Source organism: Nelumbo lutea, chromosome 1, assembly GCF_056320005.1.
Source record: "Nelumbo lutea isolate HS-2025 chromosome 1, American lotus-T2T, whole genome shotgun sequence".
Taxonomy (NCBI): Eukaryota; Viridiplantae; Streptophyta; class Magnoliopsida; order Proteales; family Nelumbonaceae; genus Nelumbo; species Nelumbo lutea.
The window spans coordinates 82,529,074-82,556,607 of NC_142684.1; the positions used below are offsets into that span (position 1 = coordinate 82,529,074).

General features: G+C 44.7%; 1 long non-coding RNA gene across 1 annotated transcript; it reads right to left on the minus strand.

Annotated features, from left to right (window-relative positions):
* Positions 1-18,698: 18,698 nt before the first annotated feature.
* LOC148875738 (uncharacterized) lies at positions 18,699-20,089 on the minus strand. The gene is made up of 2 exons (XR_016105665.1): positions 19,740-20,089; positions 18,699-19,597 (listed from the first exon to the last, which is right to left on the minus strand). It is a non-coding gene; the product is annotated as an uncharacterized LOC148875738 (long non-coding RNA).
* Positions 20,090-27,534: the final 7,445 nt, after the last annotated feature.

Genomic DNA, 27,534 nt, shown 5'->3' on the forward strand with positions numbered 1-27,534 from the left:
AGAGAAATGGAAAGGATGATAAAGATGCTTGTGTTGTGTTCCTCCTTTTGTGCTGTGTTGCTATTTTCCTCCTGCATTTCTCCTCTTGAGTCTGAATAAGGTGGGATAGAAAATAGGAAAAGAGGGTAAAAAGGTCAACATTGGTTGTGTTGTGTTCCTCCTGCGTTCTACAAAGAAAAAGGAGAAATGAAAAGGATGATAAAGAGGCTTGTGTTGTGTTCCTCCAAAACTTTTGTGCTTTGTTGCTATTTTCCTCTTGCGTTTCTCCTCTTCAAACTGGATAAGGTGAGATAGGAAATAGGAAAAGAGGGTAAAAAGGTCAACATTGGTATTTTAGTAAAAATAGATGCTGAGTAATTTGTGAAAGGGTAAAATAGGCATTAGGAAAATTTTGATTCTTTGATTTAACGTTTTCCATCTTGGTGATTGAGGGAAGGGAGGTTTTGTTAATTTTATATAAAAATTCAGGAAGGTTTTTACTAAAATGAAACTGTAGGGAAGGTTTTTGTATATATATAAATATCAATCATTTTTAGTAATCATAATTTTATACATTCTTCTACCTCATAAGTCTGCATTTCTTTGTGATACAGACGTTAAATGTCTCTAATTCTTGGAGTGGAAATAAAAAATCTGCATTGAGCCTGAATGCTTACTATTCATAAATCGATTGAATAAGAGAGGCTAGCATCTTCCTTCCAAGGTTCCGCCCCAACGGTAACTTCTCACCTCCATCTCCAAGTACAGCGTGGTCATCCCCGACCACCAATATTTCAGATTCCTTTCTTAGGGTGATACCCTCTTTCATTTTTTATTGATCTCCTGCTTCATTTTGTAGATCTCCAACTAATGATACCCTCTTTCATTTCAGATTCTTTCCATCAAGGCACGCCCGAGCTTCATTTGTAGATCGACTATTAAACCTTTCAAATCCAAGCTACTACTTCCAACGTACTAGAGCATCGGTAGTTGGAGCATTTAATATTTGCTCCCATGCTTTTTTTACCAAAAACACAAACTTGTATACATCTTTGCATCAATTGAAACAAACATCGTGTCACAAATGTGGACCCATTTTGCATTCTTGGACGGAACTGAGGGTATTTATATACAACATATATTTGCCTTGGTCACAATAAAAATGAAGATCTCAATCATCTCTTTCTTCAATGTAGTCTCATCCGACCAGTTTGGTTTGGCTCCTACTTGACTATTATAATGGATGACTCTGTTCACCCAAATCTTAATGGTTGGCTCTCTTTCTAGTGGGATCTGATCAAGGACACCCCCGAGGAGGAAATCGCTTCATTCAGCAAATTCTCTCTTCTCCTGTGACACTACTGGAAAGCAAAATGTAAACTTTTTACGGAGAACAAAGCCTTTGATCCAAAATCTATTCTCTCTTCTGCTCATGCCCAAATCGAAGAGTTGACAATTGACACTGTTGAAGTCTTCCAGAAATCAAAATTCTCAAAGCGCCCTCCACATCACGGCTCCACCTTCCCGTTGGTCTCCCCTTGTGGAGCCGAAATAAAAGTTAATGTTGACAGCGCTCAAGGACCCTCCTCCTCTGGACTGGGCATCATTTTTTAGAAATCATCGGGGCGATTTTATCTTTGCAAGAGCCATTAAAACAAAGCTCTCTGATCCTGAGATGATAGAAGCCAACGCGCTCAGAGCTGGACTACAAATGGCCTTAGGACCTGAACCTGTCCCATTTCTGCATTGAAAGGCCTCCAGTTGGATGTAGCTACAGACATCCCTTGGAGAATTAGAACTCTAATCGCTGATTGCAGGAACTTCATGCGGAATTTTCAATCCACAGATATCTCCTTTGTTCTACGTTCTGGAAACCAAGTGGCTCACTCCATAGCAAATTTTGCATGTACCATTGGTAGAAACATTACTTGGTCTTTGCCTCTGACTTCTTAATTAAAGCCTATACTGACTAATGATTTAATACAAAAAAAAAAAAAAAAAACAAAAATTGTGAAGAGGACTAAATCATAAGTTTTCCTTTTATTTAATAGGCTAACCAAAACCCAATCAACCAATTGGTTAATCGGATTTTTTAGTTCAGTTTTAGTTTTCTGGTTTTGGTTTGATTATCAGTTTTTTGGGTTTTTTATGAACACCACCCCTACCTGGTAGTGAACCACATTGACCTGTCTGCTTTGTTAGAGCAGCAATGGTTGGATTGGAGGGTGACATTGATCAATATGTATGTTTGTAGTCCCTCCCTATTAACATACTGTGGTTTTAAGTGATAATCTAATTAAATTCGTGAACTGCAGTTCTTAATTCCAATCCAACGTTTAAAATATACAATCTGTAACAGTCTCTTGTTCCAATGGATCGGTTCTGGGTCTGATATTTGGGACCTGAACCTGGTAGCATTCAGATTTGAAGTGGGTACACCCTGTCCCGAACTGATGAGTGATGACTGATGAGGACCCAATTCCACATAAGCGAGTTTTGCCTGAAATGAGACAACAGATTGTGTAAAAGTTTTACCACAACACTCGGTTTGATGCAAATACAAAACTAAAAAAGGGCAGTTTGGGGTCTGGGAAGGACAGATGTACATGGCCTGACCCTAGCACATAGCTGCTTCCAAGATTAGAATCCTGGTCACCCAAGTTGTTATATAACATTAGAACAATCCAACCATTGCACAAGTTTCACCTTCAATGCAAATACAAAAATATTGAACGGTGTAAATACAAGATTTAGAAATAAAACGATCATTTAGAAGGTTTTGCATTTTGTATGAAACATATAAATATATACATTGTCAATACATACCAAATAATACAAAATACAAGGTTTTGCATAGTAGATTACATTTGGAAATGATATAAATAAGTGTGAATGTAAATATATAGAGTGTAAATGGTTCATATAAATTGCAAAGTTGAGTTGGTTTTACATTTACAAATTTACCTTCTTACCAAATTGACTTTTAGTTGTAATGGATGTAAACATGAATTTCAATAAATCATGTTCTTTCTTTTATTAAAAACCCACTTGAATGCAAATTTACTACTTTATTATTGATGTACTTTTACATCTTATTGTCAATATAAATATGCATTGGTCTGTCATTTGTCAATGCATAAATGCAGTGAACGAGAGTACAAATTTACCTTGAACCGAGATTTCGTTTCCAAATGCAACGGTAATATTTGCAATTCTGAATTCAGCTTTAATGAATCCTATCAATTATCGAGAAGGGTATATATTTGATGCATTTCTTTAAACTCAATTTGAAAGGAGTATAAATACAAAAATATACAGTGCAAATATATTCAAAATAATACAAAATACAAGATTTTGCACTTTACATATTTATATTTGTACTCTTTCCAAACTAAGCCTCAAGGGTAAATTACAGACAAGTACCTTATAGTTTGGAGGTAGTATCACTTAGGTACCCCAAAATTTTGGAGTGCAACATTTAACTCACGTTACATATTATTGTAAAATTACCAAAATGCCCATACTTTTTAAATTGTTTAAATCCTAACATTTAAGAAGACAAAAATAACCCTGATTAAAAGTAGGGTTCTATTCGATCTAAGCAGTGTTGCTCATGCTGAGAAGTAACCATTATCGCCGCTTGAGAAGAACCCGTTGTCTCTGCTTGAGAAGAAACTGTTACCGCCGCTGGAAAAGATACCATTGCTACCGCGAGAAGAAGAAACCCTAGCTTGCCGCCGCCCAGTTTTCATGTGAAATTTATTGTTTAGGGAAAACACCTCTTGTTTTAAAGTTTATACTTTGTCTTTTGCTATTTCAAATAAGAAAACACTATTGAATATATGTTAGCATTGGACATCAAAACAATGAATTTGAAAATGAAACACAATCATTTAGATGCACCTCAGCTCAGCAATGCCTTTACCCGAGCCGCGCGAACTATACGGGGTAAGCTTCACATAACCTAGTATCCTAGTTGGATAACAATGTTGCTTCTTATAGCAGCACATCATAGAGCTTTACCTTGATAAAACCATTGCTAAATAGACAATACTCCCCAAAGATATGCGCCTTTGCAGACTTAAAACCAACATTAATGATCATTAATTTAACTCGAATGCAGTTATGCAGGAGCAGTTAATGGTTACAATAGCGCAGACAACAACAACACTACCTTAAGAGCCCTCTGAACAGATGGACAATGTGATAAAAGTTTAGATATAGTGATTAGTATATGATTGGGTGCAGTCTTGGGAATGGGATTTTTGTTTCAATTTTAATACTAGAAAAACAACATTTTTCAATTTTTTTGTTGATATAGTTTGTTACTATTTACAGGGTCATGGGTTGAATGGTTCAAGTGTTTACAGTCGTTATGAACATCTACAATACAGACTTCAGAGTACAGATTACAGACCCAGATTGAGTGGTTGAAGTGTGTACAAAACCACCCTAATATCCAGGCTTCGTCCCCAGGCCGAAGAGAGAAAAATGTCATCCCCGCCTTGTAACTCGCAGGCGGGTCAGGAACCTCGCCCGTAAGGTCGGCACCCCGACGCTCCAAGCTTGAGCTCCCACTCACCGAAAACCGATTCGGCGCCCTGGCGGCAGACTACCAGCATCCCGGGCCCATCGAGCTCGGTAACACGGAGGCCAGCAGCGCCATTACAAGGCCCGCTCAACAGCGAAGGCGCCGGCGAAGTCGCCGAACCGCCACCCGTGCCTTGTCGGAATTCAGAGGCAAAGACACGAGCTCGGACGAGGTAGGGGCTGCCCCGGTTTTCTCGGTTCCTTCCCCCCTCGCATCGGAACTCCTGGCGGTCCCCTTACCCAGAGACTTCAAGCTCCCACCTCTGGACAAGTACGACGGGTCCTTCGACCCCAACGACCACGTTGACGCCTTTCAGTCCCAAATGCACCTCGCCAGGGCCAGCGAATCGTGCATGTGCGTGGCCTTTACCACCACCCTAAGGGGGTAGCCCGCACTTGGTACAGGAACCTGGCCCCCGGGTCGATAAAGTGCTAGGCCTAGTTCGTGCAGGTCTTCACCGCACACTTCGTCACCAGCCAACGGTGCCCTAGAACAGAGGAAAGCATCTTCGGAGTAGTCCAAAGAGAAGGAGAATCCATTCGGGGCTACATCAAGCGATTCAATGAAGCATGCTTGCAGATACCGCGGTGGACCCCGCAGTGCAGCTCGCGGCGGCCAAAAGAGGAGTGACACACAAAGAATTCAAATGGCACATGGTGGCCAACCAGCCCGCAACCGTGGCCGAATTCCTCAAACTCGCGGATAAGTTCATGAGGACAGAGGAAGAAATCAACCAACGAACTGAAGGCGGGAACGAGAAAAGAAAGAGAGAAGGCGAGCTCTCCAAACCGGTGAATAGAAAAAACCCGAGCCGGGAGCCGAACCAGAACCAGTCATTTTGGGCCCCCCTAACAGTTCGGGCGGACTACACGCCGTTAAACACGAGGCGGACGGAGATCTTAATGACGATCAAAGACGCCCCGTACGTTGAGTGGCCACCTCGCCTAAAGGGAAATCCGAACGAGAGAAATAAGAATTTGTATTGTAGTTTCCATAGAGACCATGGTCATAGCACCGAACAGTGTAATAACCTCAGGGACGAGATAGAGGGGATCATCCGTCGCAGATACTTGAGAAACTTTGTATAACACAACAATAATAACAATAAGGCAGGTCGGCAAGGGGAGCACGAAAAGGATGCCCCCGAGTCTAGCAACAGACCTGCCGAACCGTTGCAGAAGCAGCTTTCGGAAGAGAGGCCGGTTCGGGGAACCATCCATGTAATAGTGGGAGGTTCGGTGGTAGCGGGGTGTACCTCGGCAGCAGCCCGGACTTCAGTTCACGAAGCGGCCCTCGAAGAACAGAACCCCCCAAAGAGACCAAAGACCGAAGAACCAATCTTCTTCACGGAGGACGACGTGCGAGGGGTCCACTACCCCCATGATGACGCGCTTGTCATTAAACTAAGGATCAGCACTTCAAGGTCCGGCGTGTACTCGTAGATTCGGGCAGCTCAGCAGACATCCTCTTCAAATCAGCATTTGACCAGCTGCAGTTACAGAGGAGCAAGCTGAAGCCCGCAAACACTCCCCTGGTGGGTTTCAGTGGAGAGGAAGTCAGGCCCCTCGGAAAAGTAACCGTCCCTGTGGAAGTCGGCACATGGCCTTGTGCAGTCAGACTCAACCATGATTTCCTGGTAGTCGTGACCCCCTCCCCATACAATTCCATAATAGGGCGGCCGATCACGCATATCCTACAGGCGACGGTCTCCACCTACTATTTGGCCATGAAGTTCTCTACGGACTTCGGTGTAGGGGTAGCGCGGGCGCGACCAGCTCGAGTCCCGCAAGTGTTATGTTGCTGCCCTGAAGGGAAAAACCAAGGCGGCTGACGACCTCGAACTGGAACGGCCTGCGGAGCAAGGTGAGGAACGAGCTTCGCCCACGGAGGAAACTGTTGCAATCTCGACTTCAGCTACGGACCCAGCTCGCACACTTCGCATCGGAGCTTCCATCGAGGATCCCCTACGAACCGAACTGGTGAGTTTTTTACTTCAAAATTTAGATATTTTTGCTTGGTCCGCGGCTGACATGCCCAGCATTAGCCCCGGATTGATAACTCACAAACTTAATACTGACCCTGTAGTCAGACCCGTTAGACAGAAGAAACGCAACTTAGCCCCAGAACGCTGGAGGGCGGTCGACGAAGAGGTCGAGAAGCTCCTCGCAGCAAACTTCATAAGGGAAGTCCATTACCCGAGCTGGGTGGCCAACCCGGTGTTGGTAAAAAAGGCAAGCGGCAAGTGGCGCATGTGCGTCGACTATATCGACCTGAACAGAGCTTGCCCGAAAGATTGCTTCCCCCCTCCCCAGAATTGACCGCCTAGTGGACGCGACCTCGGGAAACGAGTTGCTAAGCTTCCTGGACGCCTACTCGGGCTACAACCAAGTAAGGATGGACCCATCCGACGAGGAAAAAACCAACTTCATAACCGAGTTCGGCCTGTATTGCTACAAGGTCATGCCCTTCGGACTAAAAAATGCCGGGGCGACTTTCCAAAGACTTGTAAATAGGCTATTTCGGCCCCTGATTGGTACGAAGATAGAGTGCTATGTAGACGACATGGTCGTCAAGACTCAGTTTTTACAAGAATTAATACAAGACTTAGATTCTGTTTTCCAAATCCTGCATCAGTTTAGCATGAAATTGAACCCCAACAAATGTGTCTTCGGCGTCACCTCGGGCAAGTTCCTAGGGTACATTGTCAATCGGCGCGGTATTGAGGCCAACTCGGACAAAATAAAAGCCATTCTAGATATGAGACCACCTCGGAAAGTAAAAGAGGTTCAGAGGCTAAACGGCCGCATAACGGCTCTAAGCTGCTTCATGTCCAAATCAGCAGACCGCTGCCTACCCTTCTTCAAGGCAATCAAAGGCAAAGGGTTCGAGTGGACCTAGGACTGCCAGCTCGCGTTCGATGAACTAAAAGGTTACCTCGCTAGTGTGCCAACCTTAGCCCGGCCCGAGGTGGGCGAGCTCTTAGAACTGTACCTCTCGGCAAGCGACGAGGTGGTCAGTTCGGTACTAATAAAAGAAACAGACCGGGTCCAGCGACCCATCTATTATGTTAGTAAAATTTTGCAAGGAGCAGAGGCAAGGTACCCGGAGATAGAAAAACTAGCATACGCCCTAGTAATAGCAGCTCGGAAACTTCGCCCATACTTCCAGGCTCACACCATCATCGTCTTGACTGACAAACCTCTTAGACAAGTTTTACTCAAACCCGAGGTTTCCGGTAGACTGACGAAATGGGTCATCGAACTCAGCGAGTATGACCTCCAGTACAAACCGAGAACCGCTATTAAGGCCCAAGCTTTGGCAGATTTTATCGCCGAGTGCACTTTCAGCCACGAAGCCCCACAGGTCGAGCCCGAGGTCCCCAGTTCGGGCGGACCCGGAGATCCCGAGCCCATAGAGTCCGAACCCCATGAAGTAGCAGCTAGTGTGGCATCTCTCCTGGTCAGGCGAAGCGCGAACTGGGATGAGGAGCCCTAGATCCTTCACGTGGATGGTTCCTCGAACCGGCAAGGCAGCGGAGCTGGAATAGTCTTATGCGACCCGGGCGGCACAAAATTAGAATACACACTACGATTTGAGTTCGCGGCATCCAACAACGAGGCAGAGTACGAAGCACTGATCGTCGGGCTGGACCTAGCGCGAAAGGTAAAGGCAAAACACTTGGTCATCTGCAGTGATTCTCAGCTCGTGGTCAACCAAGTTACCGGCGAGTACGAAGCACGCGAGCTCTCCATGATCACATATTTGGCCAAAGTAAAAGAAGCCCTGCTCAACTTCCAGACACACATCATCAGGCAAATCCCAAGGTCAAAGAACACTGAGGCCGATGCTCTGTCCCGGTTAGCCAGTACAAGTCACAACAATATGAGAACTGGGTACATAGATGACTTACCTCGGCCTAGTATTCTCGGGGGGACAGAGGAGGTCGCACCCGTCTTGGAGGCAGAGCCGAGCTGGATCAACCCACTCGTGAGCTTCTTGATAGACAGAACCCTCCCTGCAGAACGCAATGTGGCCAAAAGGGTGCACGCCAGACAACCAAATACGTCATAATAGACGAACGGTTATACCGACGGTCGTACACGTTCCCTACTTGCGTTACCTGCGACCTGCTGAAGCCGAGTTCGTACTCCGCGACACTCATGAAGGCCTGTGCGGTGGACACTTGGGGGGCAAAGCACTCGCCCAAAAAGCACTTCGACAAGGATACTACTGGCCAACGATGAAGGCAGAAGCTGTCGAGCTCGTTAGAAAATGCGACAAGTGTTAGAAGCACGCCAATATCCACCATCAACCTGCCTTCGACCTCAAATACCTCGCTAGCCCGTGGCCCTTTGCACAATGGGGCATCGACCTCCTGGGGCCATTCCCACCAGCAATAGGTGGAAGAAAATTCCTAGTTGTTGCAGTAGATTATTTTACGAAGTGGATAGAAGCCGAACCTATGGCAACTGTTACGGCTCGAAACATACAGAACTTCTTTTGGAAGAACATAGTATGTCGGTTCGGGTTACCTCGGGTACTAATCTCCAACAACGGCAAGCAGTTCGAGGATATCAAGTTCCAAGAGTGGTGCCAGAACATGGGGATTCGGCAAAACTTCACGTCAGTCGCGCACCCGTAGGCAAACGGTCAGACGGAAGTAATGAACAGAGCCATCCTGCGCGGAATGAAAGCACGTCTGAATCGATCTAAGGGATGGTGGGCCGAAGAGCTACCAAGTGTCTTATGGGCTCACCAAACTATCGAAAAAACCGCCACGGGAGAAACCCCCTTCAACCTCATCTACGGCACTGAAGCAGTGGTCCCGGCGGAAATCAAAATACCAACATTGCGATTAGAAACATAAGACGATCGGACGAACGGAGATGAGTTACGTACCAACCTTGACCTATTGGACGAGGTAAGGGACCTCGCGCACATCCGAACAGCGGCATACCAGCAGCAGGTAGCTCGCTACTACAATAGCAGAGTAAAGCAACGAAGCTTCCGAGTCGGCGACCTGGTCCTTCGTAAGATTATGGTGCCCGAACCCGGCGTGGGCAAGCTTGGACCTAATTGGGAAGGGCCCTATAAAGTAAAAAGAGTGCTCGGGGGGGCATACGAACTCGAAACCTTGGAAGGCAAACGAGTACCTCGAGCGTGGAACATCGTGAACTTAAGGCGATACTACCTATAAACCACCAAGCGAAGTGGACGAAATCAGGTCCTATGTGCCACGATGCAAGCCAAGAGGAACCTCGGCATAGACAAGCAAAGAAGAGCATATTATCAGCTCCGCAAAAAACCAGTTCGCAGCAGAACAGACCGCAGAAATATAATAACCCGGACAAAGTGGCAGACAAAGAATCAGTTCGGGGAAGAAGAACACGGGGAAAAAGACATATATTCCATTGCAAGAACCAGTACATTGGCCATCAGAAAGGACTAACAAAAAAAAATTACATGCCCGGAGCCACTTCTTCGCCATCGGAAGGCACTTCAACAACACCCGAAGGCCCTGCCTCTCCTTCAGAGTCCAGCTCGCCATCGGCAGCATTGGCCATCTCCTGAGTTATACGCGAAGTGGATATGGCACTTACATCGAGGTCGGGGTATGTATTCTGGATCATCCACTGGCTCAACTTGAACCCCCTCCTGTAAGAATCCACCATCAGATCATCAAAACACGGAGAGGCAATGTAGTCTTCAACTGCCTTCTTCTTGGCGTCTTCAATGCCTTGGGAAAAAATCTGTGTTCTCTCCCTGATGTCCTCTTGAAGATATTCGACTTGATGCTGCAAATCCAACTTCAAGTCCGCCGTATGCTTGACAACTACCCCCATGGCCTCGGCGTCACGCTGAGACCTCGCCTGCCTGGCCATCGCGACGCGAGCAGCCTCTTCAGCAACGTAAGCAGCCGCCTCAGCAGCCCGGGTATTTGCCTCTGCAGCACGGAAAGCTTCTTCAGCAGCATGAGCGGAAACCTCAGCAGCTCGCGCCTGTCGCGAGCTCCTCTCCACTTGAGCCACCAAGGCATGAATTGAAGAATTCACCTACCAAAAGAAACAAGTGAGCAAATAACAACAGAAGTAACAGAATAAAAAAGGAAGGCGGAATCTAACTTACCACCATGGCATGTGTTACGACGCGGCAAGCGACCTGATTCAAGGGAAGATCGGTCCACGCCGCGACCTCCTCAGGGAAAGTAGCGTCCCTACTCTTCTGAAGAGCGTAGTTCAGCGTCAACACGCTCCTAAACTCCCCTTGAGCTCCCGAGCCTGAGGGCCCAGCCCGCGTATGAGCGGACCTGGAGTGAGCTGGAGCACTTGAGTATGCAGGAGCGCCCGTATGAGTGGTCTCAGCGTAAGGCGCCCCGGCAGTTTTGTGCACCGGTGGAGTCACTTCGGGCTCCCTGGGCAGATCCCTCGGCGTATGGTCTGGAACTTGGGGCTCCTCATCCAGGGGCAGCTCGGTACGAGTTCGCTTGGCGATCCGCTTCCTCCTCTTCATACCTTGGAACAAACGCCCCCCACGAGTTCTCTTTGCGTCCATGACACCTGCAGAAACGAGTTCGACATCAGAAAAAATGAAAAAAAAAAAAAAACAGAGCAAGCAAGAAAACCACATAGCTAGAAACCTACCCGAACTCAAGCCAGCTGCAATAAGCTTGGCCTCCGTTAAGTAGTGGTGACACTTTAAACCTTGTCGTGCCCATTGCCGGAGGCCCTTCACCGTCTCTTTATCGAGAGTCACGCCTAAATCGGGAGCGGCCTCACCCCACCCGGTCTGAAAGGGCCATCCTTGTGCACTTCGCACGCCGAAGTAGTCCCGCTTCCACGCCGGGACCTTATTAGGAAGATCGTGCAGAAGCTTAAAACCCTGGCGAGGAGAAAGGTAATACGCCCGTCTCCCCCCAGGAAGAGATCTCGCCTGTCTCTTGAGCATCAAGATAGAGGAGAATATCTCTAAGTCCAAGGGGAAGTTCTGCTCGCAAAAAAGGGAAACTGTCCCCACCAGGTTCCGAATAGAGTTCGGATGAAGCTGGCCAATGGTGACACCGAAGTGGTTTATGACTTCGACGAGAAGGGGATGGAAAGGAAGTCGCAACCCCGCAGCGAGCTACTCTCGAAAAATCATGATCTCGTTAGGACCGTGTTCCCAAGGAAAGCTACCCGAAGGAATAAAATATGTGTACCCCCTAGGAAGATTGTAAGACAGAAGTATGGATTGAAGCCCCTCAGGCGTCATGGTCAAAGGACCAAACCTGTCTAGCATCCGACCTCGGCGGGAGGTAGACGCCAAACTGCCCGAAGCGACTCGGCCTACTGGTTCATAGTCCTCAAGCTCCACCTCAGGATCACTGAGGCAGTCGGGGGACATGGCTCGGTTGGTGGAACCTACGTCGGCCCTACTCGAAGAATCGTCTGAGCTATCAAAGCTAGACATTGGAGAAAAGATGGACTCAGGAAAGTACTCACCAGAAAGTTTGAAGAACAAGCCAAAGAACCGTAAAGACTGTATAACCAGCCTTGACGCGAGCTGGAAAAGACTTGGACGCGAGCTGAAAGGTTGGACGCGAACTCAGTAGACAAACCGCAGAAGTGACAAACCGACTGGGGTCCCCCACTATTTATAGCTACAGTAACCAAGAATCGACCGTGCAGACCGAAGACGATCCGACAGCCCACGTTCTTACTGACCGCACAACCCTTAAGGTCGAGACGTGATTGGCGCACGTCTTTCCGAAAAAAGCGAAACGTCAGCGCACGTCTTTTTGAAACCGACGTCGCTTCGACACGCGTCTTTCCGAAACTGACGCGCCGCACGTCTCCCTGACAGTCGCCCGCGCACGTACAGCAGTGGCACGCCTTTTTGAAATGACTCGTTGTCACGTCCCAGCAGCGCGAATTGGTTTGAAATTTAAAACGCGCGCTGTCACAACCACCAGCGTTCTTGAGTAAGCACGTTTCCAGGCTTCTCGGAAACCGAAAGAACCCTAGCAAAAGCAACTCGCGCAGTGAAGGTTCGAAGGACGGGACAAATTCACCTGCTACCTCGTGAAACTCCCCGCACCATGGCAAAACCCCCGACGCAAGGAGTGGGGGGCAATTGATGAAGGAAGATTTGGCCCGACCTCTCTATTACGTGACACGTGGCAGAAACAACAGGTCGGCAAAAGGGGCCAAGCCTAGGCGGGAACAAGGGGACACGAGCGGACTGAACTCCCTACCGGGGGCCCGAACTCACCCTTTGTAACAGCTCGGGATACACTTCGCCGAACTGACCCACCTTGTAACAGCTCGGGATACACTTCGCCGAACTGACCCACTTTGTAACAGCTCGGGATACACCTCGCCGAACTGACCTGCCCTATAGATACCTCCGAGCTCAAGGCCGCCTCGCTCAGCACTTCGCATCACCTTCTGGGCACCAAAACCAAACAAGTCGTACCATGCCTGACACTAAGGAAGTTCGTGCCCGAGGGCGCCGTGCCTGACTGACTTGGGATCTGACGTTTGGCGGCAGCACTCTAAACGGCCACCTGCCACCGCCACTGACACCGCCATCTCCAGTTAGATAGACGGTTAGGCAGTGACGGTTCTGTCTCAGCAGAAAGGACGACGGTCGACCTGACAAGGGCCTCGGGACGGGTGCACGAAGTGATTATAAGAGCCCCCTGCCCCCCGACAAAGGAGGTATGCAAACTTTGCGCTATCTGGTATTACCTTGCTTTTGAAGGATTCTAACTTGATCTTCGGAGCCTCTACACCGGGTTCCCCCCGGAGCTTCCCCATCTCCTCTGTTTCAGGTTCCCTACTACCCTGTTCAGAAGCAAGGCCACGGACAGCTAAGATCGGCCGGATCGCGCTCCATCAAGACCGATTTTCATATTAAATGATCCGATCATCTGGTTTGAACATATGACTCATTATCACTTAAAAATAAATAAAATAAAAATCAGCCAAAAAACATTGTCTAAGTTTACGGGTTGATGGTTTGACTGCTTGAATCACTAAATCGCTAATCAAATCAATGATTTTTTACGAAAAAATGGTTTTAGGGTGAAATAGAACTGATCCAAGTCAATCAGTCCAACCGTCTGGTCCAGTTTTCAAAACTTTGGTTGTTTTTGTTAAAAACATTCGAAATTGACAAACACCTCCTTACATATAGTGATATGCTCATTATCTTTAGGATAAGGTCGGATGATCTGCTAACTCTGTAACGTATAATCAGTGAATTCTAAGGAACTGCTCACTTTTTAACTCATTCCCATACTCCCCACCCCCGGGCCGTCGGCCCCCTTATGCTTTGTTCATGTTGATCATGCTTCTTAATTATGAAGTTAGTAAAAAAAATATGAAAGATAGTTATTAATTATAAGCATAATGCATTTATCAATTGAAGCGAAAAAAAAATACCTTTATCAAAAAATATAATTGGCATAGTACCTTTTCAAATTCACATTACTTTGGTCTAATCTCCTATCAGTTCCAATGTCTCTTTTTTATATTCAACCATTCTTTTTTCTTCTTTCCTTTGCTCGTAAATAGGATGAAGAGGGTCAATAGTTTCCCTCCTCTCCCACCCAGTTTGTATTAGTGGTAGTAAAAAAAAAGAAAGAAAAAATATGTTTAAATAATTAATAGGAATTAGGCAGATGTTTTATGTTTAAGTAATTAATAATGCTAGCTAGGTATGCATTACTTTAAGATTGATGCCTTTGAATCATGCCTTTATAAACAAAGATTGATGCCTAAAATGATTAATGAGGGATGAAAAGCATCTTATCCAACAAAAAGAAAAGTAATATAAAATATGAAAAGGACATAGAAGAGAAAAAATAAATAAAGAAAAAGAAAAAGAACTGATCAAACGATCGGCTAATGTTATGTGATTGGACCAAACAGATGGTCTCCAGACCCATAATGCTGCTATAATTGTGGACTTCATCTTGAGATAGGATTGATGAGCAAAGTAATTTTATTTGATACAGACGCTACAGTTTAAGCCATAAAGAGGAGCATATGGGTCCAGTTTTGGAATCAGACAGCGTCCACTAATAAAGTCTAATAAAGGTAAAAATCATTGAACCCAAATAAAGGGATTATGTTTTATTTAATTCAATATAAACTAGATTCCTTGCTATACTTTTCTCGCATTATATTATTAAGTCAAGACAATTGCTTTCCCTGGTATATTATTCCAATCATAGCGATCATCATGTGCGAGCCATCATGCTGATTAAACTGTGTGACCCCTGGTGATTATGGGTCAGGTTAGGCTTTTTGACTTGTGATAGGGGTTATAGTTTATGCCTGGGCCTTATCTGGCTCAGGGTTTTGTCGGCCTATACTTTGAATATATATATATATATATATATATATATATATATATATATATATATATATATATATATATATATATATATATATATATCATTTATTTTATATATTATATATCAAAATTTTTAAAATCGGATCAGAGAGGAAACTATTATGGGCTCCAGTTTCTAGGTTGAACAATTCGATCGTTCGGTTTGAACGGACAATCCATTCTGATAAAAAAATAAAAAAAGATCAAGAACTTTGTCTGGGTTGATGGTTCGACCACCTGGGTCAGTGGTTCGTTGATCAAATCAATGGTTTTTGGCCAAAAAAACAGTTTTGGGGTGAAATGGAACCAATCAGGTGATTGGTTTTCAATTTTTCCGGTCTGACCGTCCAGTCTAATCTAGTTTTGAAAACACTGTTGTATATTATGCATTATAGGTGTGATGTTATAATATTTATATAATAAAAATATATATAAATTATGTAAGTGTAGAGTCAGCCTAAAAAAGCTAAGCCAAAGCCTGAAAATTTTCTGGGCCGGGGCTGAAAATGATCACCCGGATTCACCCCTACTTATTACACTCAATTAACCCTTTAAATTATTGTTGAATTATCAAGCTCTTAGAAAGGAAGCCCAAGATATTTTCGATTTCTCATATACTAAAAATCTTATGCAATAACTATTCTACTTATATGCATTTCTGTATTATAAATGTAAGGAAGAAGAAATGATGAATCAGGCAAACAATATAGATGCTAAAATCTTTATTATATATGTATTTTAACTTAGTTCTTCAAAGAGTCCAAATATACTGCATTTTGAATATTGGTCATTAGTTAAACCAAAATTTGGACCAATCACATCAAATATATCACATGGTCTATTTGTTCTTCAATGGTTCAGGTTACACTTTCATATTTCACAAGGTGTATTTATCATACACTGTATAACTGGTTTGTTTATGTTTGAGTTAATGTAGCAATAGTTTCCATATAATGCACTTGGCCTTCTTTTTATTATGAGGTGGCATATATTTAATATACTTTTTTCAGGGCAATATTCCTTCAAGCAGCCTTTATAATCTTATATTGGGAATATCTTTATATTTATGTATTTTATTTTATGGGAAGATATTATCGATGCAAGGTTACAAGAGGCTATTGAGACAGTGAGATCACAGATTTGCCCTAATCAGCCGATCTCACTTAATTAAATTTTATAAAGTCTTATTTGAATAATTAATTAAGTATAGGGGCATGCGTATAGCTAACGTAGATTAATGTGTTTGGATGATCGAAACAGATCGCTGAAGCATGACCGACCACAAGTTTGTTATCTTTGTGCCATACAACAATAATGGCTCCAAAAGTAAAAGAAATTGGACTGCTGAATGCTGATCCATTAATTGCAGTCTTATATGGTGTACCTCTCCACCCTTTTCAACTATTTTGACATTTTCCAGCCAAACTACTCGAGTTGACTAGTATAAGTTGGATATTAGACTCACCTAACCCGTAGAAAGGTTGCCAGCAAGGCCCAAGAGAGATCAACGGCGTAACGAGCAAAGCTTAATTCATTTTATATATGTATGCAGCGGAGGTAGGGCAACTACCAAAATTGAATGTCTGGTCCAAGAGACAAAGTCCAATGTGAGAGTTCCTTTTTATTTCTTCCAATATTTGTCCTTATTCCATTTTCTTTTAATCATTTTATTTTCTTCAAGCATTTAAATAAAGGGTAAAAGACAAAAACCTCCTCTAAAGTTTCTGATAATCATAAAAACCTCTTTTATATTTTCACTTTAACAAAAATTTCCCCTCTATTAAAAAAAAAAATCAATAAATACCTCCTTTCCTCAATGACCAAAATGAAAATCGTATAGAATTACATTTTTACCCTTCAACGTCATTCATCTGACCTATTTGAAAAATACCGTACCTGATCATTCATCTCTCGTCCCGTCTTTTCCATCCCTTTTGACGCCTCCTTTGCCCCATCTCACTATGTTGCCTTGGCTACTATCTCATCACTTCTCTCTTTCCCTCTCATGTCTCACCCTCTTGATTTAACTCCAAAGTTCAAAGCTCATACTTCAAATTCTACATCAGATGAAAGGAAATGAACAAAGAAAGAAAAAAAAAATGTGGACTTAAATGGTGAATTGTTATATTCGTATTCTTCATAAGAGAAGAAGCTACAGCAGCAGAAGATATGTTGGTTAGGATATGAAGAAGAGGCAACGCTGGCAACCCAAAGAAGACAGACTCCTCTATGCCTACATTAAACAATATGGACCAAAGGAATGGCATCTCATCTCTCAACGCATGGGCAAACCCCTGGACTGAGACGTCAAATCCTATCTCGAACGTTGGAAGAACTATTTCAAACCTGGTATCAAGAAAGGCTCCTTGACCCTAGAATAACAGAGCCTCGTCATTTCTCTCCAAGCCAAGTACGACAAGTGGAAGAAAATCGCCTCCAAAGTCCTCAGTGGCACCGCCAAGCGCCTTAGCAAGTGGTGGGAAGTCTTCAAGGATAAACAACTCAAGTTGCAATAGCAGCAGCACTAGAAAACATAACAACAGCAACATTTCCTGCCCTCGGACAACCCTGACCCATCAACACTCTCGCCAACCCCACCACCTACCACCACTCCTAAACGCTCTCTACATGGCCAATACGATCACATTCTGGAAACCATTGCAAAAAAGTATGTTCAGCCCGAGCTCCTCAAGCTCTAGCAAAAAAGTACAACCACATCCTTGATGCCTAGTCATCTCCCACTCACCGGATGATGACTGTGGTCTATTTTTTTCTAGCAAATTACCTAGTTAGGATCGTTCTGGAACAGAGAAAATCTGGATTTCCTTTCCAAAAACTAAAAGTTCACCTTCCATTTGCATTTTGTTTTTTCCTTCTACCTATTTCAATTTCAGGGTTATTATTGAGGGCTGCATTTCAGTGATGCTCATGCTTAATCTTGAAAATATGGCATGGAGCACCCTTTTAACTACTCATCAACATCCTGGTACAAAAGACAGCCACAGTACAGTACTCGTGGGGCATAGGATGATAGTTTTAGGGGTACCAATGGCTCCAAGAAGATAAATGACCTTCATATATTGGATCTTAGAACAGAAAAATGGACCAAACCCAAATGTGAAGGGACCCCACCTTCCCCTTGTGAGAGTCATACGAATGACAGACTTGTGATATTTGGAAGTAGTGGAGAAGGGGAAACTAAATTCGTTCTTCCTAGGTTGGTCGTTCTTATTGGGTTCATTCCTTTTCAGTTCTCTTCAAATAGAAAAAGGTGAAACTAGGATAAAAAGAGAGGGCATTTTAGTAAAAGGGTAAAATAGGCATTTTGAAATAATAATTGATTAAACGTTTTTCCTCATGGTCATTGACAGAAGGGAGGTATTTATTGATTTTTTTTTAAATAAAACAGAGGTTTTTACTAAAATAAAACTATAAAAAAAGCTTTTATGATTATCAGAAATTTCAAGGAGGTTTTTTTATTTTACCCCTAAATAAAACCAAACGCCAGCAAGAGGAAAAACGTTTAAATTTATCGCTATAAAATATATCCTTTCTTTCTTGCTAGCTCATTCCTTTACGTAGTGGGTTGGATTTCAATTTATTGCAGGCAACAAGCTTCGGTAACCATATTGACCAAATTAGGATTTAGGAGGCTGATGGTCACGCCGGGCAATTCGTGAGTGGACTCGGAGACAAATAGTTTATATTAATGGTCCATCACATTTTGTTTTATCTTTGCAACATAAGTAAAATTAAAATTATTTTGGTTTTATTGATGTAGTTCGATCGACAATCGTGGATGTATATGCTTTTTTCTAAAACAAAAACAACTGGCATGTCAGCAAATTAGTTAACACCCCCCACCCCGGTCTTAGGGTTAGGACTGTCATGATTTGCCACGTAATTCATTCCTAATTATTGATTGGATGGATGTAAAGTTGGCAATATTTGATATGATACGAGTCCAGATCTGCTCCTGACTGCCTGGCGCCTCGCAAGTTCTTCACAAAACGTGAAGACGTTACGCGTCCCCAAAATCATGTAAGTTGCATGCACGAGTGACAGACGAAACGAGACTGACAACTCTGTTGATTTCTCTTTTCCTGCCTAAACTCCAAGTCGTCGTTGTCTCTTGTCTCCACCGTGTCACAAGCCTACAATTCCAACTTGCTCGGTTCTCTGTCTATTCCATCGTCCATTCGATCGAGATTTATGTACTGATAGATAGCAAAGTTAACAACGACGGATTTTCTTTTTAAATAAAAAATAAAAAATAAATCCCATATCTCTTCTCTTCTCGAGCTCATCATTTCCTTCCTCCCCGCATCGAACCGATCATTTACAATCCCAAAGTCCCAACTTGACCAAGCTTTCTACTACTACTACTACTTCTCGATTACTTCGCCATATTCAACATTTGCTCGGAACACCAGCCTTAATTTTCCTTCTGAAACTCTTCCTACTTGTCTTGTAATTCTATGGCTTAGCTCTTCAGATCCAGGTCTCGTGGTCCTGGACGGGTATCAGTGTTGGAGTTGTCCCCTCCGACTCCGTCATTATATCTGACTGAGAACGAAGATGAAGAAGGATAGGAAGATGATGACGGTGACGATTACTTTTCCAATCCAATATCCACTCCGTTGATAATTCCTGCAAGGAGAGAGAGAGGTGCCAGAGATGAGCGTCATCATTTCCCAATTCTGGAAATTTTGCTAGCGTCGTTAAAGAAGTCGTTGGTGACATGTAGCATGGAAAGGGAGGATATTTGTGTCATGGATATTAGCTGGCCTACCAATGTCAGGCATGTCTCCCACCTTACTTCCGATCGCTACAATGGCATTCTCGGTTTGCCCGTTGAGTTCGAGACTGATGTCCCTTCTAGGGTCCCAAGTGCCAAGTTTCACTCTCGTACTCTATCTGTGCCTCTGTTTGTTTGTTTCTTATGCTCAAACTCTGCATCTTCTCTTTACAAAAATCCTAAAGTTATAAGTGGGTGATAAACATTCCATGCTTTTGGTTTATTGTTTCGTCATATTCCAGTAATTTTTTGCCAAAATATTTCCGAACTTTGTAATTTCTCGGTAGAGTTGTCAGTTTCGTTTCGTTTGTGATCGCAGAGAGACTTCATATTGTCGCCGGTAAAATCGTTGTCCACCGGAGAAAACACTACTCAATCGGTTGAGCGCGCTAGAACTTAGCAGGAGTTTAGCGGAAAAGAATAGGAAATTAGAAATAAGACTTGCGGAGGAGGAATACTCGGTGGAGTTTAGCGAAAATGGGCAGAATACGTGCATGCATGCAGCAGCCGAAGACCCGGTCAAAGTGGATAGCAGCATAAGACCCGGTCATGTTAGCTCTTAATTGGGATAAGCCTTATCCATTCAGTTTTAATTCTGTTAGAATAGATAAATCTTCAATTCTGCTCCTAGATAAGTGCATTCTGCTTCCTAGATAAGTGCATTAGATAAGTCTTCAATTTCTGTTCCTAGATAAGTGCATTCTGTTTCCTACATAAGTGCATTCTGTTTTTTTGTTGATAAACTCCTAAGATTAAGGGGCAGTAGTTCCTATTTCTACTCCCAGTTTGTAGCACCATAAGGCTATAAATATAGCCTGAATGAATGGAGTTGGCATTGGCTTTTCTACAAACAAACTCTCTCTCTCTCTCTTCTCCTTATTCTAGATCCTTCTCCCTCTTGTTAGATAACTTGAGCGTATCATTGGTATCAGAGCCAGGTTCGACCATGGACACCCGTGGAAAGACTAACGCAGAGTTCCGCAATGAGGTCAATGAAACCTTAGCACGACATGAGTCGAGCTTCAACCAAATGAACACTGTCTTGCAAGCAGTGTTAACTGAACTCCAAGCCCTTCGAGCCTCACGAACCACTCCCAATACCACTCCCGAGACCAACCCCTTCGCCCATAAAGAATCCTCACAGCCCCATACTTCCCGTTCAAGCTCCACCCATGACCACCCTCATCAACACGTCAAGCTGTCATTCCCAAAATTTAATGGGGATGATCCGAGCGGTTGGATTTACAAGGCGGAGCAGTATTTTGAATTTCAAAATATTGTTCCGGACCAACAGGTGCAGCTAGCTTCCTTCCATTTGGAAGGCATCGCCTTACAGTGGCACAGGTGGTTGACCAAGCATCGCGGACCGCTCACATGGGAAGAACTCTCCAAAGCGGTGTTACAACGGTTCGGCCCCACCGACTACGAGGACCCATCAAAGGCATTAACCCGCCTAAAGCAAACCACCACTGTGACGGCTTATCAAGAAGCCTTCGAGAGGCTCTCCCACCAAGTTGACGGCCTGCCCGAGAGCTTTTTCATTGGCTGTTTCATTGCAGGACTTCGTGATGACGTTCGTTTAGATGTGAAGATCAAGTAGCCTCGAACTTTGATAGAGGCGATTGGAGTGGCCCGGTTAATTGAGGAACAAAATCACTTACAGCGGAGAGCTAGCCAACCGATTCGATCCCCATCAGCCATGACAACCCAGAAGACGTCGCCCAACCCCATGGCCGGTGTACTTGGGCCTCCACCAAGCTCGCGTGCGAACCAGGTTTCCAGTGCTCCTTCCTCAACATTCCGGCGACTCACCAACCAGGAGGCGCGAGAACGTCGTGAGAAGGGGCTGTGTTACTACTGTGATGAGAAGTTCACCTCCGGCCACCGTTGTGCACGTCCACAACTGTTCATGATTGAGGATCCGGAACCGGCGGACGCGGAGACTGTCGAATCAGAGGAGGAAAACCAAGAAGCCATCCCTGAAATCTCCTTCCACGCTATTGCAGGAGCTGAGCACCCGCAAACCATACGTGTTCTTGGGAAACTGAAAAACAAGAACGTGACCGTATTAATTGATGGCGGCAGCACCCACAACTTCATTGACCAAGCCATCGTCTCCAAGCTCGGGTTGCTAGTGAACCGAGACAAGAAATTTCAAGTTATGGTGGCCAACCGTGAAAAGATCGAGTGTATGGGGCAGTGCCGATCTCTCACCCTCGCCATTCAAGGACACCCCGTTACCGCTGACTATTATGTTCTTCCCGTCGCAGCATGCCAGTTGGTGTTGGGAGTACAGTGGCTAGAGACGCTTGGACCCGTCGAGATGGATTACAAACAACTAACCTTGACGTTCAAAAAGGAGGGACTCTCTTGCACCTTCCAAGGATTGGGACGAGCCAGCATTGAAGCCTTAACCAACAAGGAATGCAATGGGTTACAAGGTACGAGATTTTTTTTTCAAATAGTTCCTTCACATAGCAGCGGCCAACCAGGTTTTCTTCCACCCGAGATGGACCACCTTCTCACCGAATTTTCCCATGTGTTTGAGCCGCCCACAAGCCTGCCTCCTAAACGACCACATGACCACTGGATTGCACTGCTTCCCGACAAAGGACCGGTGAGTGTGAGGCCATATCGATACCCGTATTACCAGAAGACCGAAATAGAGAAGATGGTGAAGGAGCTTTTGCAGACAGGGCTGATAAGACCAAGCAATAGCCCATTCTCATCGCCGGTTTTGCTAGTGAAGAAGGCTGATGGAGCTTGGCGGTTTTGCGTGGATTACCGAGCACTGAACGAAATCACTATTAAAAACAAGTATCCCATTCCCGTGATTGATGAATTATTAGATGAGCTCTACGGCACCAAATTTTACTCCAAACTAGATCTACGGTCGGGATACCATCAGATTCGAGTGCAAGAAGAAGACGTTCCTAAAACGGCTTTCCGAACACATGAAGGGCATTACGAGTTCTTAGTGATGCCGTTCGGCTTGATGAATGCACCTGCAACTTTTCAAAGCCTCATGAACGACCTCTTCCGCCCATACCTCCGGAAATTTATTTTGTTCTTCTTCGACGACATTCTGGTTTATTCTAAATCATGGGAAGACCACCTATCTCATTTGAGAGTTGTTCTAACTGTATTATCCTCTAACAAATTATTTGCAAAAATGTCAAAATGTCAATTTGGGGTTTCGCAGGTCGAGTACTTGGGTCATGTGATTTCAGAACAAGGCGTGTCCGTTGATCCAGCCAAAATACAAGATGTTCTCGCATGGCCTACACCGACATCAGCAAAGGGGGTCCATGGCTTCCTCGGGTTAGCAGGATATTACCGGAAGTTCATCCGCGACTTCGGAAGCATTGCAGCTCCCTTAATCCAACTGTTGACCAAAGGGGGATTTCAATGGAACGAGGCAGCAGAGCTGGCCTTTCAGCAATTGAAGAAGGCACTCACTTCACCGCAAATCCTACGTCTACCAGATTTCTCCCAACGGTTTGTGATTGAATGTGATGCGAGTGGAACCGGGATTGGCGCCATCCTCATCCAGCAAAACCGACCGGTGGCCTACTTCAGTGAAGCATTGAAAGGTTCAGCCTTGGCATTATCCACCTATGAGAAGGAGATGTTAGCTATTGTCAAAGCCGTTAAGAAATGGCACCCATATCTGCTTGGGAAACCATTCACAGTCCGCACCGACCAAAAAAGTCTTAAATATTTACTCGAGCAGAGGATAACCACACCGGCACAAACGCGGTGGCTGCCAAAGATACTGGGCTACGACTATGAGATCAAGTATAAAAAAGGGGCTGAGAACCAAGGTGCGGATTCCTTGTCACGTATGGCTGAATTTCAGTTTCTTTCATCTCTATACCACACGCAGACTGGTGGCCGACGCTACAAGAAGAGGTCAAACAAGACACCTTTTATGGGGAATTGATGAAAAAGTGACCCTCCCACAAGTTGCTTCAACGGGATGGGGTATGGTTCAAGGGGGACAAGATTTATTTGAGCCCCACCTCCACCTTGATTTCAAAGGTGGTGGCGGACTGCCACTCATCCCCTGTAGGGGGACACTTTGGGTTTCATAAGACCCTCTCTCGCATCAAGCACAGCTTCCTTTGGCCCCACATGCGTTGGACGGTGAAGGAGTTCTTGCAACAATGTGACGTATGTCAGCGCTTCAAAACAGATTGCATGAGACCAACGGGATTGCTTCAGCCATTACCAATTCCTACTCAAATGTGGACAGACATCTCCATGGACTTCATCGAAGGATTGCCTTCCTCCAATGGGTACACGGTTATCATGGTAATTGTGGATCGGTTGACAAAATATGCCCACTTCATTCCCTTAAAACACCCATTCACTGCCACCACAGTCGCGAAGGCATTTGTTGCCAACGTTGTCCGCCTACACGGAGTACCAACATCCATTGTTAGCGACCGTGACAAAGTATTCATCAGCTCATTCTGGCAGACACTTTTTCAGATGCATGGGACGAAATTGTGTATGAGCTCCAGTTACCACCCCCAAACTGATGGGCAAACTGAAGTTGTTAACCAGACGTTGGAGCAATATCTACGGTGCTTTGCAGGTGACCAGCCGCGAAAATGGGTAGAGTGGGTTCCTTGGGCAGAATACAGCTACAACACCTCCACTCACTCTTCCACCAAAATGACACCCTTCGAAGCAGTCTACGGAATCCCACCCCCTAGTCTCCTGACCTATGTACCGGGTACAGCTCGAGTAGGGGCAGTTGACGAATACTTGCGTGACCGGGACATCATCCTACGCGAGCTACAACATAACCTCCAGGTAGCCCGAAACCGAATGAAATGTCAAGCGGACCAGCACCGACGAGAAGTCTCATTCGTAGCAGGTGACTTCGTGTATGTGAAGCTACAGCCTTACCGGCAGACCTCGGTGGCGTTTCGGCGTTCCATGAAGCTCACCCCACGTTATTTTGGGCCGTACCCAATCATTGAGAAGATTGGTCCAGTAGCCTACCGCTTAGCCTTGCCCCCCGGCTCTTAAATCCACAATGTGTTTCATGTCAGTTTGCTGTGGAAGCACTTGGGACCCATCACCCCTACTTCCACTCAGCTTCCTCTAATCTCGGATACTTCGACCATCCTACCCCAACCGGAAGCAATCCTGGATCGCCGTATTATTCACAAGGGCAAATACCGCCCAAAATCCGAAGTCTTGGTCAAATGGATTGGGGCGCCAGCTGAGGATGCAACCTGGGAGAATGAATGGCGCTTCAGAAAAGCTTATCCCGACTTCCTTGCGGACAAGGGTCCTTCAGGGGGGGAGGATAATGATACGTGCATGCATGCAGCAGCCGAAGACCCGATCAAAGTGGATAGCAGCAGAAGACCCGGTCATGTTAGCTCTTAGTTGGGATAAGCCTTATCCATTCAGTTTTAATTCTGTTAGAATAGATAAGTCTTCAATTCTGCTCCTAGATAAGTGCATTCTGTTTCCTAGATAAGTGCATTAGATAAGTCTTCAATTTTTGTTCCTAGATAAGTGCATTCTTTTTCCTAGATAAGTGCATTCTGTTTTTTTGTTGATAAGCTCCTAAGATTAAGGGGCAGTAGTTCCTATTTCTACTCCCAGTTTGTAGCACCATAAGGCTATAAATATAGCCTGAATGAATGGAGTTGGCATTGGCTTTTCTACAAACAAACTCTCTCTCTCTCTCTTCTCCTTATTCTAGATCCTTCTCCCTCTTGTTAGATAACTTGAGCGTATCAGATAAGGAGAAGAGAACACGTATGGTTTGTGGGTGCTCAGCTCCTGCAATAGCGTGGAAGGAGATTTCAGGGATGGCTTCTTGGTTTTCCTCCTCTGATTCGACAGTCTCCGTGTACGCCGGTTCCGGATCCTCAATCATGAACAGTTGTGGACGTGCACAACGGTGGCCGGAGGTGAACGTCTCATCACAGTAGTAACACAGCCCCTTCTCACGACGTTCTCGCGCCTCCTGGTTGGTGAGTCGTCGGAATATTGAGGAAGGAGCACTGGAAACCTGGTTCGCACGCGAGCTTGGTGGAGGCCCAAGTACACCGGCCATGGGGTTGGGCGACGCCTTCTGGGTTGTCAGGGCTGATGGGGATCGAATCGGTTGGCTAGCTCTCCGCTGTAAGTGATTTCGTTCCTCAATTAACCGGGCCACTCCAATCGCCTCTATCAAAGTTCGAGGCTGCTTGATCTTCACATCTAAACGAACGTCATCACGAAGTACTGCAATGAAACAACCAATGAGAAAGCTCTCGGGCAGGCTGTCAACTTGGTGAGAGAGCCTCTCGAAGGCTTCTTGATAAGTCGTCACAGTGGTGGTTTGCTTTAGGCGGGTTAATGCCTCTGATGGGTCCTCGTAGTCGATGGGGCCGAACCGTTGTAACACCGCTTTGGAGAGTTCTTCCCATGTGAGCGGTCCGCGATGCTTGGTCAACCACCTGTGCCACTGTAAGGCGATGCCTTCCAAATGGAAGGAAGCTAGCCGCACCTGTTGGTCCGGAACAATATTTTGAAATTCAAAATACTGCTCCGCCTTGTAAATCCAACCGCTCGGATCATCCCCATTAAATTTTGGGAATGACAGCTTGACGTGTTGATGAAGGTGGTCATGGGTGGAGCTTGAACGGGAAGTATGGGGCTGTGAGGATTCTTCATGGGCGAAGGGGTTGGTCTCAGGAGTGGTATTGGGAGTGGTTCGTGAGGCTCGAAGGGCTTGGAGTTCAATTAACACTGCTTGCAAGACAGTGTTCATTTGGTCGAAGCTCGACTCATGTCGTGCTAAGGTTTCATTGACCTCATTGCGGAACTCCGCGTTCGTCTTTCCACGGGTGTCCATGGTCGAACCTGGCTCTGATACCAATGATACGCTCAAGTTATCTAACAAGAGGGAGAAGGATCTAGAATAAGGAGAAGAGAGAGAGAGAGAGAGTTTGTTTGTAGAAAAGCCAATGCCAACTCCATTCATTCAGGCTATATTTATAGCCTTATGGTGCTACAAACTAGGAGTAGAAATAGGAACTACTGCCCCTTAATCTTAGGAGTTTATCAACAAAAAAAGAGAATGCACTTATCTAGGAACAGAAATTGAAGACTTATCTAATGCACTTATTTAGGAAGCAGAATGCACTTATCTAGGAGCAGAATTGAAGACTTATCTATTCTAACAGAATTAAAACTGAATGGATAAGGCTTATCCCAACTAAGAGCTAACATGACCGGGTCTTCTGCTGCTATCCACTTTGACCGGGTCTTCGGCTGTTGCATGCATGCACGTATCAGAGGGGTGGGGGGCTAACGGAATGGTGACTAACGGCAATTAGGACACGTTTTCTGAGGAACTTGCAAGGCGCCAGGCAATGAGGAGCAGATCCGCACTCATATGATATATGAATATAACACATGTAATTAGTGGGTTTGGGTTTATATTGATTGTGTTTGTATCAGAATCATATCTACCTATTTAACACGATTAATAACCTAAAGTTTCAAGTATTAGATCATGCATATATATTTTGACGAAATACTATCATGGTAGGTAAGTATGGCATTCAATGGTTTTTATAATTTATTTAGATAATGAATTATTGAATGTTTATTTTATTATTTAAATTTATTTATTTTTTATTGTAAACGAATGAATCATTTTAATTTCATATTAATTAAGGTTATATGTGTAAAGAATTAAACAGGTTAATCCTTTTAATTTAGATAATGCAAATCATATAATGTCACACATGTACTAAATAGATCATGTTAA